Source organism: Herpailurus yagouaroundi, unplaced genomic scaffold (assembly GCF_014898765.1).
Source record: "Herpailurus yagouaroundi ecotype Mexico unplaced genomic scaffold, PumYag 183, whole genome shotgun sequence".
Lineage (NCBI taxonomy): Eukaryota > Metazoa > Chordata > Mammalia > Carnivora > Felidae > Herpailurus > Herpailurus yagouaroundi.
The window spans coordinates 19,094,474-19,109,189 of record NW_024412414.1 but is presented as its reverse complement, the minus strand read 5'-3'; the positions used below and the strand labels follow the sequence as shown (position 1 = coordinate 19,109,189).

Below are 14,716 nucleotides of genomic sequence, written 5' to 3'. Positions count from 1 at the left end.
GTTCAAGGACGTATTTATAGAAGGTGGTCTTTCGAATCCAAGTCCTTGAACAACAGAGATTGTGGACATGTGTAAGCACAATCTAATTTTACCATTGCCCTACTAACATCAGTGGGTGGGATCTGTGTTTGAAAAGATGTAAATCAGCACGGTGGCTGTGCACAAGGTTATGGCTGCAATCAGCGCTAGAATATTAGCTCTTGTCCTGAATATGTCTCTTCTTGTTGACTTCTTTGAGTATCAGCCTGCACTTTAAGGAAAACTTAACTCCCGACAACACCCGGGTCTTTCCGACCTTGTTTATAAAGTAAGCTGTTTTTGCGTGTCCGTTTATAACTTCGCACAAGTGGGATGAACCACAATTGGAGTATTGGAGGTGGAGGTGTCAAAGGCCTTATTTTATCGTTTTTCATAGGAGAGTGTGTGCATTCGTTCTTAATGTAATTAAAGTTAGCGTCTCCAGTGCATGTTATTTAGGAGTCTTGACAGAGTCGTCTTCACTCACAGTTTTCTGAGTGGCACAGTTCTTCTGCCAGGTGAGTTGACTAGACTTATGTACATGATGTAACCCTCATGGCCTTGCCTGCCAGAAAGATAGCAAGGTGGACGGGTCCTGAAACTTAAAAATGAAGAAAAGGGTTTGAATCACCCTGTTGTGAACCATTTTCGAAAGTAGTTAAGAGGCCCAACAAGAAAAGCAAAATTCAGGTTTTTGCCCCCTTACCACCAGGCATGGCTTTGTCGTAATCTCCCCTGTTGGCCCCGAGTTTTGTATAATTAAAATTTAGGAGCTAGAAATTTTGTTGAGACTTAATTAGAAGCGACAAACCAGAGACATTCCTGCTGGTTAGGAAGGGCTTAAGAAATTCTTATTGGCTAAATTACAAATATGTAACATTTTTTTTCTGAGCGCTGCATGGTAGTTCTGACCGCCTAAAGGTGACAAGATTAGCTCGGTTTTTCTAGTGAGGTAGTAAAAATTAGATTAATAAGCACCAGGCAAAGAACCTTTTCTTTTTTTCGAAAGAAATCTTACCTTGAGTGTTTCTGGCTGTGGAGATCGGTGCCTTAATTAGCCACATGGTCTTTTTACCTCCTGGGAAATAAGTATGGGATAAAATTGGGGATCAAGACGTAGGCGCACATTGACTTAGCACACGCCGCTAAGTAATTCATCAAGGAATGTTGGTAATTAGTCCTGCCTCTTTCAACTCTTGGCTTATTTCATAAAACCAGTTGATTTAAAATAATGCCTGCTGATTTATTTCCAACACGTTTCAAGCCTGAGACTTGGCTTTTCAACAAAAGCGATATTGTGCAGTGATGGAAACGCGCCCTCTTGTTTTTGCGTCTTTACAAATTCTGAAGGGCCATTTACAGGCCCCTCTTAACTTTGTTGTGTTGTTATTATTATCATTATTATTATTATGTTTGCCTCATTCAGCATTTTACTGGGTTTTCTTTTGTCTCTTGCCGAAGAGAAAGGGGGAGCAAATTAGAAAAAAAATTCCAGGCTCTTAGAGGTTTTGGATGTGAGGTGCTTGTCAAAGTGTATCGGCTCAGTGTGGTTTGATGGAATTTAATTTGAATCCTTCGTCTGGTCAGACAGGCTGTAGTAATGGCCTTTGCTCCTCCTGCACTCTTATGTGTTTGGTGATATTTATGACAGGCAGGTTCGTCTTAAAAGATTGAATTTATAAGAAGTACAGAACCTGATGACTTCGGCCTCATAGTCTTGGTTTCCGCACAGCCAGGTATATTATTATTCGGATTCTAAATTTCCATTCATGCCCTGGTGTGCTTCTTTATGCTTTGGGATGCAAGCACAATCCGCTTCCTCATTGAAAAGCCAGGATTAGCTTGACTCCAGGACATATACTGCGTGACTTTGGGCAAGTTCCCCAGTTTCTCTGGGCCTCAGTGTTCTCATCTGTGAAATGGAGGTCACAGTGCCTGCTCCGGAGTTTTTGTGAGGACCAAATGGGATCGTTCACCCAAAGCAATGCTGCCTGGTAGAGAGGGAGCCACTTGTGGGAAGCTAAGCTTTTTTCCGGTAGTCACATTAAAAGCAGTGCAAAGAAACAGGGAAAAATGAGCTGAATAATATACTTTATTTCCTCCAGTATATCCCCAGTATTATCATTTCGACATGTCATCAATGTAAAGATTATTAGCAAGATGTTTTCGTTCTTTTCATTTTTCATACCAAGTCTTCAAAACCGAGTGTGTATTTTACATCTGCAAGTGTATCTCAGTTCGACATTAAATTTTCGCCAGAACTTCTCGATCTGTGTTAGCTTTTTTGAGGTTTAGAGTTGAAAAAGTGACTCATAACTCCAGTTGTCTCACACAGATTTAAAAGATTTCTAGTAACTAAATTGCGTATATGTCCTTAACTTTCGATTTAAATGAAGTAAAAATACAAAATTCATTGCCTCAGTCACGTTGCCCGCATTCCCAACACTAATGGTAGCCACACGTGGCCTGTGACCTCTGTGTGAGCCCAGACCCAAAGCATTTAGCACACTGCTGGGTAGATTGAAAGTGCTCAGTCAGCGATTCTGCTTTATTGTTGTTGATAATGAATGATAGAATGATTCCTGGTTACTGGACTTATAACCTAAATATACTAATTAATGTCATCTCCACGTTGACATCTTTCTATGCCTTCATTACACCTGCCTGGTACACTGGGTTCCCTGCTGCCTCCCTCCTCACCAAAGAGAACATAAAAAAAAAATTAGTCATTATTTTCCTTTTCACAACCCTTTGGAGCCCAGGTTAGCTGGGCTCATGTATGGTTGATATTTCCTGTCAAAAACAGCCTCTCACAGGAGAGCACAGTGAAGGATACCCCTGCCTAAGGTGGCAGGGACCTGTCTCTGTCAACAGCCTTCCATTCAGGCCTGACTGTGGTAACAGCTCTTGACTTGTTAGTCACACGTCTCGTTCATACTCTCGATCCAATTTCTTTTCAGACCTCTACATGTCACACTTACCTCGTGCCTGTCCAGTGTGTTCGAGATGTCTCAAACCCTGGGAATATATCAGCATTTTGTCGTCGTTCTTGATGCCAAAAAAAAAAAAAGACATTGAAGGAAAAGGAGATTGGTTAATCCCAGGATTAACTAATGCACTGTTTATTCATTAGTAGCTAAATTAACGTGTAGATTATTGGAAACTTTTTTTTGGTGGTTTTTTTTAAATATGTGCATTTATTTATTTATTTGCTTGCTTGCTTATTTATTTATTTATTTATTTATTTATTTATGTCTGTGCTCATGTTGCTAGGGCAATTTTTTCCTCCGATAATTTGCAGTATATTTTTAGGCATTTTCAGCACAGCTGATAATTCAGTGAAACCATTTTTCTTACTTTTCTTGTTCATTGGGCACTCAAGTTTTCTGTTTTGCTACCAGTTTTGACCATCTATTAAGCCAGAAATAATTCACCTAAAATGATAGTTTATATTTTATTAGGTACCTTGTTATTCCTAATGCAAGCAATGAGTTGATTGTATTGGAATTAAACTGTGTTTGAGAGATTTAATTTGTTCTTTATGTAATACTTTAAAAGTCTACAAAGTAACATTCTTGTTTAATTACAATCAGCAATAAAGTCAAGAAAGCAAAAATATTAACTATGCTATGATTTCCAGAAAGAAAAATCATTATGTTGTTAGATTTTATGATTTCCTTAGCTTGGAGTTTTATATTTTCTCAATGTTTATTACTTATTTTATTATCATCTTAATGTAAGTTAATAAACATAGAGGCCATTGTAAAGTTGATTTCAATTTTCCTAATAGGTTTCCAGGTTTATATTAAAATCATATACCTCAAGAATTTTTTGACTCGTTAATTGGCATAACCTTGATAGAATTTATAATTCAGGTTTAGGTAATTTTGCCCATTTTTATTGATACTTGGACCACCAATATCTCATAGACAGGGGGGAAAGCAAGAACATTCTAGAAGGATATTTAATCTTGATGTAAACTTTTTTATTCAGTTTGACATGAAGCTAATGTGTGTAGGGCTTAACCCTACATGCTGTTTCTGGGAGAATATTCTGTAACTCAGCAGCTCTCAAAGTGCAGTTGGGGGGCCTATAGCACTTCCATTATCTGGGAGCTCTTTTAGAAACACAAAGTCCTTGAGTCAATCCCAAACCTGTTGAGCCAGAAGCTCTGGGGGGAGGGCCATCGATCTCTATTTTAGCCAGCCCTCTGGAAGATTCTAATGCATGCTCATGTTTGAAAATCACTGCTGTGGAATTCTGGAAGTTAATTTGTAAGAAACGTAAGGAAAATTGGGAAATGCCAGTACTAATGGAGCCAAGCAAGTTTCTTTCCCGTAGGGCTCCTTAGACCTATGGTAAACCTGTGAAGAGCTGTGGCACATCTCCAGCCGTGGGCCGGTAGGTAAGCACTTGCTTGAGGAGAAAGTGGAGGAGGAAGCCAAGCAAAGTAGATGTTGCTTTCAGGTAAAGTTGATCATTAGAGGTTGCAGAATATCCAGCGGCTCTTAAGAGTCTCCTGGACATGGGTACATCCCATTATATGCGTATACTTGTGCAAAGTTGATGAAAATAGATTAATCCTGTAAAATCCTGGGCAGATGAGAAATAAGAAACTCTAAAATCACATATTGGTTCCTGCTTTAAACTATAGAAACCACCGTACCTTTGAAGGAGCTCTCAGGAGTCCGTGAATCCATTGTCCACAAATATTATCAACGTAATTTATACCTCACTTACATATATGCCATACATCTGTCTCTCAAATAAATGTTGATGCTGCTGTCATGAAAAAAAATGCAAACTGATACAAAAGCCATGGATTTCATTGCTTTCCCTTATTTTTATACATTTTCTTTTTTAATATTTATTTATTTTTGAGAGAGAGAGGGAGAGGGAGAGAGAGAGAGAGAAAGAGAGAGAGAGGGAGAGAGAGAGAGAATATGAGGGGGGAGGGGCAGAGAGAAGGAGACACAGAATCCAAAGCAGGCTCCAGGCTGTCAGTACAGAGCCCAACGTGGGCTCGAACCCATGAGCCATGAGATCATGCCCTGAGCCGAAGTCTGACGCTCACCCGACTGAGCTACCCACGATCCCCTTTTTTATACATTTTCTTAATGAAAATGTCAAATACAACTCCTAATCAAATAGGGCCTTAAGGTATTTGACCTGAAAGAAAGGTTAAGAGCTACTTCTTTTTAAGAAACTTTTTTTTTTAAACTATCAAGTGTTATTTAAATTCTGCTTTCCGAAACTACATTCCTTTTGCCACATTGGATTTAGTTAAATGGTAACACAAAATGGCCTTTCAGAGTCCGAGGGACCCTAACATCTATAATTTCACAAGCAGCAGGCCCTTGATGGTCAGTCTGTGACATCAAAGGTCTTTACTGACGTGACCGTAGTCTTGGCTCTGCCTTTTACACTGGGGCATTGACATCAACAGAAAGTGTTTTTCCTTCTTTTTTCTTTTTCAGTATTCGTGTTCTGCCTGAAGGCAGTATATCCAGTGCATGTGGCCAGCTTGCCCCCTGGTTGGAGTAAAACAAAGGTTCATTTTTGGAAGCTCCACAGGAAAGACGAACTCTTTCTGAAGCTGGAGTACTTAACTTGCACAGCCAGCACGTGGACCTCAGTCCAGCCTTCAAAGAGCCATGGCTCACGTAGGAGCCATCAAGTGTACTTTTCTTCTACTGGAAGATAGAGATTATATTCTTATCTTCTTCTACTGAGAGGTGGAAATCAGAAATAGCCCTAAGATGCCCCTGGCTAATTTCTGCACTGAAAATTTGTCTTTGTGGTGGAGTTACCATTTTTCTATTAGTGGTCATTCAAAGAACTCTTGCCCAAAGGTGGGTGTTTGATTTTGTGCTGTGCCTGCTCTGTGGTCACACCCTATACACTGAAGGGCATGGGACCTGGAGTTAGACTGGCAATGTCCAGATCTTTTCTGAACCACATTTCCCTTGTCTGCATGACAAGGATAATAGAAGTCCCTAGTTCCTAGCGTTGCTGTGAGAAGCCATTGTGACATGATGCTTGCAAAGCACTTAGCTCTGTACCTGGCATAGTACTTATTATTAATGCGGATCACTGTCGTCAGCGTTTCAACTAGGGACACACACCAAGTCCACAGTGACTCAGCCGCATCATGGGTGCTTGAGAAATGATTAAAAGGGTAGTGCTTTGGCAAAAGGTGGGGAACGTTGATTCTGTATATGATCTGGAATTAATTTCTCCAGAGGTCTATATTCTTTAACTGGTAACTATTCAGTTATATTTCAGCAGCAAGGAATTTTTACTCTTGAAAAAAAATTTTTTTTGATATTTATTAATTTTGAGAGAGTGAGAGAGAGAGCACAAGTGAGGGAGGGGGAGGGAGAGAGGGACACACAGAATCCAAAGCAGGCTCCTGGCTCTGAGCTGTCATCAGAGAGCCTGATGCGGGGCTCGAACCCATGAACCATGAGATCATGACCTGAACCGAAGTCTGACACTTAACTGAGCCACCCAGGTGCCCCAGGAATTTTTATTTCTAAAAATCATCTGACTTTGAAGTTTCCCTTAAGAGTGACTTTTTTTTTTTTTTTTTTTAAGAGAGGAAAGATAGTGGGATGCTTGGCACAGGTTTTAACTCCCCGCCCCCCCCCCCCCGCACTCCAAATTGCTTTACACGCATTACTTAAAATTTTTAGAAGTTGTGTTGATGATTGACCATAAAGATAAAATCTTTATTTATAAAAAATTGTGCGGAAAGTGGTATGAATTGGGGCTAAATTAAAAAAAAAACACATGAATAGGTGTCAGGCCATCAAAATGCTCCCTGATTGTGAAATTAACCTTTCACTTACAATCTGAGAAGTTAACAATTTTGCTTCTCGAACTCTGGTTAAATATGTGACCATATATAATTTTATGAACTTTTTACTTTTGGAGGCATTATTGTTTTTAGGTAAGTAGAGATTCAAAATACATTTAATCACAGCATCTCATCCACGAGTTCCAGGGCCCAATTTATAGAGCCGGTCAGCTGATGGAAACCACTGTCTATGTTCAGAAATTTTCATCGCTAATCATATTGCATAATTATTTTTTCTCATATCCAAGTATTTTGATTCACATGCTCTGGGGTTACCTGACTTGTTCCTTACATGATATATCTTTTTTTTTTTCTTATCTAACATCCTGCTGTCCCAGCACCGTCTCCTGTAATTTATATAAAATTTTAGTCTTGCCTTTTTGTTTTTTTGTCTTTCAGAAACATGTGTTACCTGCAGTGTTCTATACATGACACTAGCTTACTAGCTGACCTTTATTTTTGCCATTAAGCCATTTATCTTATTTCTTTGGTATCTATTATCTTAAGACCAAACACCATTGTCTTCAACTGATATTACAGTGTTTGCTAGTTTATAATCAATACCACAGCGCTGAAATCAAACCTACATACATGGTATCCATCCACAAGCCGGACGACCTTAGGGAAGTTGCCTTCCTGGGCCTCAGCCTCCCCATCTGACTAGCTGGTTTCAGATTTGCCTCCTAAAACTGACATTCAATGAACTGTCTCTTCTTTCTTCCATGAGAAGGGCCCACCTACACATCCCTGGAATTTAAATCGTGGTAAGATGAAGACGACAAAGGACTTTGAAAGCCCTTGAAGGAAACATTGGGTCTGTTTAAAGATGAGGTACACAGAACAGTTGTCACGACAAAGAATCTCTCAATGTACAATATGGCTCACAGTTCCACTGTAGTGTAAATGACCAGTTTCTCCTCGAGGGTGGCAAAAAGTGAGTTGGAAAACCTCTTGTATTATTATTTAGACATTCTGTTGTTTTGCCTACATGTGTCGTGCTTACTATAATAACAGCAACAGTGTCCCTACTGACTGTCGTGAACCGCATCTCTGAGATGTTCCTGAAGCCTTGTAAGTGGAGACTGAGCACGGGCATAATAGGATGAGATGGCGAGGGTGGGCCCAAAGCTACCACGAGTTCATGTATACAAACTGTTTAAAATCCATCTTAAGTACTGAATTCTCAGGATTACTGAGTGTCTAACATGAAAACTCATTTCTCACGTGATTTGTGGTCACAGAACGTTCTATAGCTATTATTCTCTTCCCTTCTTCGCTAAGCAGAAAATGAGTAGAGGCTAAGGATGTTTGTTTACGATCTATCAGTGAGTGCGAGACCAGGAGCGTATGATTCCTTTCTCTAGATTTATTCATTTTACTTTGGCTTGTAAATACTGACTTTAATTCTTTTGAGAGAGAGAGAGAGAGAGAGAGAGAGAGAGAGAGAGTATTTGCAAATTTTCTCAAAGGCTTTCCTTTTTCAGTGAAATCGAAACTCCTCCTTCCTTCTTCCTTAAACGCACAAATCTGGAATTACACGGCTTGTCTAGGATCCCTAGCTGTATAATTAGTAATCTTGGACAGGTGATCTAATCTCTAGTCTGAACCTTAGTTTCCTTATCCGGAAAATGGGCACAGTATCAGTTCCCACCCCCCTCTCCATCCTGTTGCAGTGCGTTTCTTTAATGTGAGCACCTCCAGTGTTACCGGTGAATGAGGCCCTCGTGCTCGCGTAGCAAGGAATTCCTCTTGAACTCGTTTTCCAACATGTAAACGTTTGAAGCCGTCAAGGACAGGCTTTATCATATTTAAAGAGAAGGCCTTCGCCATTGAGGAAGACTTTAAATAGGCCAAATATGTACGGAGCATCTGCCCCTCCCGCAGGGTTAGTGGAATTTGGGCTTCCACAACCCCTTGCCTTTTCCACCACGCTCCGCCGTCTGGAGGGGTGTGTGCAGAAGAAGCAGGTACTAAGACATTTCTCTTTACAGCAATGCAGTCAGTCACCAAGAAGGCTCTATCCGGGATCAGGTTGTAGTTTTTAAAGAAATGATCTCCATCAGAACCACCTCACCGTCTGTACTCCACCTTGTGAGGGGAGGAAGCGGGAATCCCAGAGCTTAAAACTGTCTGTGAAGCTGGCTGCAACTGCCAGTAGAAATTTAACCAGCTCGTGTTGAATTAGGGTTTACTGATTGTTGTTATTCACGCTCTGGTTACAAAGGTCCAGCGGTTTGGAGAGGTCGGCCCCTAACCTTCTCTTTTCCTATCTGCCCTGTTGTTTATAGTGTGCGATTTCGCGGAACGTGGCATTTTTTCCAGGACGGTACAGTTGGAGCTCGAGCAGAAACACCTGAGTCAACTCCAGAGGTGTGGTCATTTAATGAATTCATGTATGTAAAGTACGTAGCACCGGTCGTGAGGTGGTTGCCTTTGAGTGGAGTCCTGAAGAACAAGTTAGGAAAGCGCTCAATAAATATTAGCCAGGACTAGTAGAGCCTTCTAACCCTGAACCCTTCACTTCTCCAGCAACACGGGCAGTCGGTCTGCCTGGTGGCGAAGTACTATGAGCCCACGGAGGGACTGCGGTTCAGCCCCCGAAGGTGAGGTGGTTACTGTTGAGTGGAACCTTGGAGAACAAGGCAGGCCACACCAGCAGGACTGGGATAAGGGGAGCATGGCATGAGGAGAGGAGCAAGTCAGTAGCACATGCTCTGGGTCCTGGTGTGAAGCAGTCAAAGGGAAGACAGGAGAAGGAGGGACTGAGTGTGAAGTCACCTAACGGAGGTGAAGCGGTACAGGTGAGCAGGGGCCGGGTAACAAAGGGCCTGTATGTGACCCTGCGCGGCTTGGATCTGATGTCATAGGCATTGGGTAGCCACTGGCGGCATGTGTTTGTGTTTGTTTCTGTGGGTTTGTTCATTGATTTTTCAAGTTTGAAAAGAGAGATGTTCAGAAAGATGCCTTTGGGGGCTGAGGGAGGTGGGGGTTGGTTTCAGAGGAATGTGATGGGAGGTGGGGGAGCCTATCAAAATAATTTGGGGAACAAATTATGAAAACATTGAACCCAGAAGTCTTAGAAAGCAGTAATTAAGAAAGAAGAAGAAGAAGAAGAAGAAGAAGAAGAAGAAGAAGAAGAAGAAGAAGAAGAAGAAGAAGGGGGAGGAGGAGGAGAAGGAGAAGGAGAAGAAAAGGAGGAGGAGGAGGGGGAAGATGAGGGGGAAGAGGAGGAGGAGGAAGAAGAAGAGGAGGAGGGGGAGGAGGAGGAAAGAAAAACAGTAGTTAAAAGAAAACCACAAAAACCTGGGGCACCTGGATGGCTCATTCAGTTGAGCATCTGACTTCGGCTCAGGTCATGATCTCACAGTTTGTGGGTTCAAGCCCCGTGTCAGGTTCTGTGCTGACAGCTTGGAGCCTAGAGCCTTCTTGGGATTCGACGTCTCCGTCTCTCTCTCTGCCCCTCCCCTGTTCACACTCTCTCTGTCTCTGTGTCTTTCTCAAAAATAAATGAATATTTAAAAAAAAAAACAAACCCTTATGGGTTAAAGTAAATGGAACCTTGTTAGATAGAAAGGAAGAGGAAGGCAGCATAATACTCCATATATTTTACAGAGGAGAGAACTGAGCATAGTAGAGATGAAGACATTGGTCTATACCAGGGGTTGGGAAACAATGTTTGCAGGATTTTCTGCCTTCTGCCTATTTCTGTACGGTTTTATTAGAATGCAGCCATGCTCAGTCATTTTCATCTGGTCTCTGGCTACTTTCACACTACAGAGGAGGGATGAGTAGTGCAACAGAGGACTCATGGCTCACACAGCAGAAAATAATTACTTTTGGGATCTTTATAGAGAAAGTTTGCTGACCTCTGGTCTCAGCACATGGCTAGTCAGTGTTGGACCTGGGCTTCACGTCTTTGAGACTGGAGAAACCTCTGACCAAGAGCATTTTACACTGTGTCCAATATGCAGTAAGGCCTTATAAATAAACTCTAAGTGGATTAATGAATAATGAGTGTGAATGATTGAATGAATGAGCAAAGTAGCAAAGTTAAACTACCTGATTTACAGCCTGCCCATTTACATTTATTGTCGACTAATTTTTATAAAGCTATTGAGCAGGAGTTATTATATAAAATGGGTATCGAGTGGCACCAACATGCAGGGCAGTATTCTTGGTTTGAGGGTTTTAACGTGTCCTTGTGATGCTCACCGCCAATAGAAGAGACAAGTGTTCGTCAGATGATCATGGAAGTGAGTGCATGGTTGCAGGGTCAACCAGAAAAGAGGGGGGCACAGTGCTATGCGAGTTTGTGGTGGAAGATCAGTATAAAAAGTCAGAGAAGACTTTGTCGGATACCCCCATCCTGCAGCCTAAAGAATGAGTTGACTGTAATTTGGCATAGGGACATGGGAAGAGTATATCAAGTGGATCCATGTGCAAAGGCCCTGTGCAGGTGAGAACAGGCAAACAACAAAGAGAAGGCTAGCCATGCTGGGGGGGTGAGACTGGAGAGAGAGGCAGGGCCCTTGTGATCAGGATCAGGGAATCTGTCTGTTTCTAGAGTCGAGTCTGAACTTGAGCTACAAGTTTGAGACTCAGTAGTATAGAAAGTATTTTAACCCAGAGAGAGTATGGGTTTACCAGAGAGAGTGTTGTAAGAGAAGATGTGGGTCTTGAGAGCTCTGGAGCTCAACATTAGAGGGAAGGACAGCATATGGAGAAAAGAAGAGATCCAAAAAACTGGAGAGGAACAAAACCTGGAGAATCTAGTATAGCTGGTCAGTTGTTGATGGGGGCATATACGTCCAAGAAATCAAGGATTGAAAAGTATGCATTGGGTTGTTCTATTGGGAGATCACGGTGACCTTTGGAAGAGTACATTTTGGGCAGTGGAGGGGGAAGGGTAGAGCATGTCAACCTGTCAAATGAATAAGCAGAGAGGAAATGGAACCAAGTATATATTTGTTCACTTACTCAGCAAGTAGTTATTGAGCATCTGTGTGTTAGGGATCCAGTGTTAAGCAAAACCAGACAGGGTCTTTGTTCTCCTGGGGCTTACCGTTGGGGGGAGGGTATGAAGGGGAATGGACACTTCATCGAGTGATCTTCCTAGCACCACCCAAAAAGTGAAGGAAGTGCAATGAAGGGAAGAAAAAAGATTCTGTGAGAGTATGTAGCAAAGGAAAAAAGAGTAGTCTGGGCAGGGAAGAATTCTCTCAGTGATCCTGGAAGCATAGATGATAACTCTGACATTTGTGGTGAGGGAACATTTCAGGGGGCAGAGAAAAGCTTGCGGCCAGGCCTTTTGTGCCAGAGGGCTTGACGGCTCCAGCAGACAGGAAGAAGTGAAATCAGGGTGGTTGTGTGCAGAGAGCGAGCGCGAGAATGGTATAGGAAGCACAAGGCTAAAAGGTGGGCAAGGGCCAGAGTATCCAAGGCTTTGGACACAGACCGTCTTAAGGATTCGCGTTATCCCAAGAGTGGTGTGAAGCCATAGAAAGGGATTGACCAGGATAACCAGACTTAACCGACTTTAAGTTTTAGGAAGTGTAGCTTTCTATTTATCGCAAGAATGTGAAGCTGTTATGGCTTTCTGAAGCAACGTGAGCAGACAAACCCGAGAAGGATCCTCCTCTCCAGGGAAAGTCACTCCCTTCTCTGAGACTGGGTGTTCCAGAGCTGTTCAGGGGAAACACTAGCTCACATCCAACCTGCAAACAGCGTGAAAGTTTCTCCTGAAATCACTTGGAGAAGATACTCTTGAGGAGAATGATATCCATCTTGACTGTATACACTGTTTTACCAGGTCATTAGAATTTCTGGATCAACCAATTTTATGGAAAAAAAAAAGTGCAGGTGACTTCTAAAAAGAATCATTTTCTGGGTCACTGGCTCAAGTTACCTTGGGCGGATTTCTGTGGGGACATGACTGCAAAGCAGACAAGTGTTTTTAGAGACCTCTCTCTTAAAAAGCTGTTCGTGCACCTCCTTACTTCCGCACTCCTGTTCTTAGATTTAATGAATCAAGAAAGCTGCGAACAGTAACTCACTGACATGATTTGCCCCAAGAAATCTTAGTATGTTAAGAGAAGTTGGGTACTGTTGGTCCGGATGGCCAGGCCACGGAGAAACGATAGCTTCAGTAGGACTCTCTCTGCCACACTTCTGATCACCGTAGGTGGGTGGGTGTCCTTTTCTCTGCACCCAGTCAAGGCTCACCTCAACCAGCCCTCTTATAACTGGTTAATTTTTGCATCATTGATAGCCTTTCTCCATGGAATTAAAACATCGTGATACTTCCCTGCCTTGTTTGTGCCTGTGTTCTGTTTCTAAACCCTTTCTCCCTCTTTTTCCAACAGTGTCTTCTTAATTAGTTTTGCACAAATATGTGTGGTACAATTACCTGAATTTCTTCTCATCCTTCCTGGCACCATTTGACCAAACCCGTCCCACATCTTCATTCTCTATGCTCATCCTGATTGACTCAGGAGGCTGACACTTGGCAAACCAGTGACCTTCTTTTCCAGCTGAAGTTGACAAAAAGCTGATAAAAGAGGGGAGGCTAGAAGCCTGCAGCCTGCAGCCAGCCCTTTCTTTTCTTTCGTTCTTTTTTTTTTTTTTTTTTAACGTTTACTTATTTTTGAGAGACAGAGACAGAGGGTGAGCAGGAAAGGGCAGAGAGAGAGAGGGAGACACAGAATCCCAAGCAGGCTCCAGGCTCTGAGCTGTCAGCACAGAGCCTGACTCAGGGCTCGAACCCATGAACTGTGAGATCATGACCTGAGCCCAAATCGAGAGTCGGACTCTTAACCGTATGAGCCACCCAGACGCTACCACCAGCCCTTTCTTTAGTAAGGAGGAAGCAGCTTGGGTGAATATATTAAGAGGAAATTGTATTTTGAATATTTGACTAGATCATTTGTTCAGGGACAAAAGTAGCATAATGAAGGCAAACAGAGGATGTAGGGGAGCACTCACTAAAGGAAAATATGATCAATGGATAGAGTAAAAAAAATGAATATACAATGTCTATTTAAAAGGTAATACTTTGTGAAAGTACTGATTTGTTACCTATTAAAATTAGAAGAATTTGCCTGGAAAAATCATACACAGGAAAAGGGGGCTTAAAGTATGGTAAGCACCAGAAGTCCCCCCACCTTTTAAAACCTCCCCAGAAAAGTTATTTCAATTAAAAAGGAAAAAAAAAAAAAAAACGTGTGAGGATGGAATGAGATATGTGTGAAGTATATTGAGCTCCTTGGATGAAAGTTGCTGCAGTGTAACTTTTATTTATCTGTGACTTGGGTTTGGGTTGTAATTTCAAGCAGCATGCTCCTAGGCCAGCTAGATAAAAGGAATTGCTTTTTAATTAAATTAATAGTCATACGAACTGCTGTGATGTTTCAAAATTTCATATATATTAACTAAGTCTTTGCCTCTGTGTGTGTTAGAATTAGTACTTTACTTCACTGAGAGCCTAAATGTGAATAATTTGTTATTAATAATGCAAGTGTTACAGCTCTTTTTTTAAAATTATTTTTTTTTACTTTTTATTTAAAAATTTTTTAACATTTATTTATTTTTGAGAGACAGAGACAGAGCGTGAGCGGGTGAGGGGCAGAGAGAGAGGAAGACACAGAATCCGAAGCAGGCTCCAGGCTCTGAGCTGTCAGCACAGAGCCCGATGCAGGGCTCGAACCTATGAACCGTGAGATCATGACCCGAGCTGAAGTCGGACGTTTAACCGACTGAGCCACCTAGGAGCCCCTAAAATTATTATTATTTTTTTAATTTTTTTTTCAACGTTTATTTATTTTTGGGACAGAGAGAGACAGA

At 41.8% G+C, this 14,716-nt stretch overlaps 1 protein-coding gene across 1 annotated transcript in view; it reads left to right on the top strand.

The window, feature by feature from the left end:
• Nucleotides 1-8,748: 8,748 nt before the first annotated feature.
• Nucleotides 8,749-14,716, top strand: part of MITF (melanocyte inducing transcription factor) — a 66,965-nt gene continuing 60,997 nt past the window's right edge. Inside the window, exon 1 of the mRNA XM_040492163.1 lies at nt 8,749-9,480. The gene's annotated coding sequence lies outside the window, so the exon portion shown is untranslated. The remainder of the gene's footprint in view (nt 9,481-14,716) is intronic.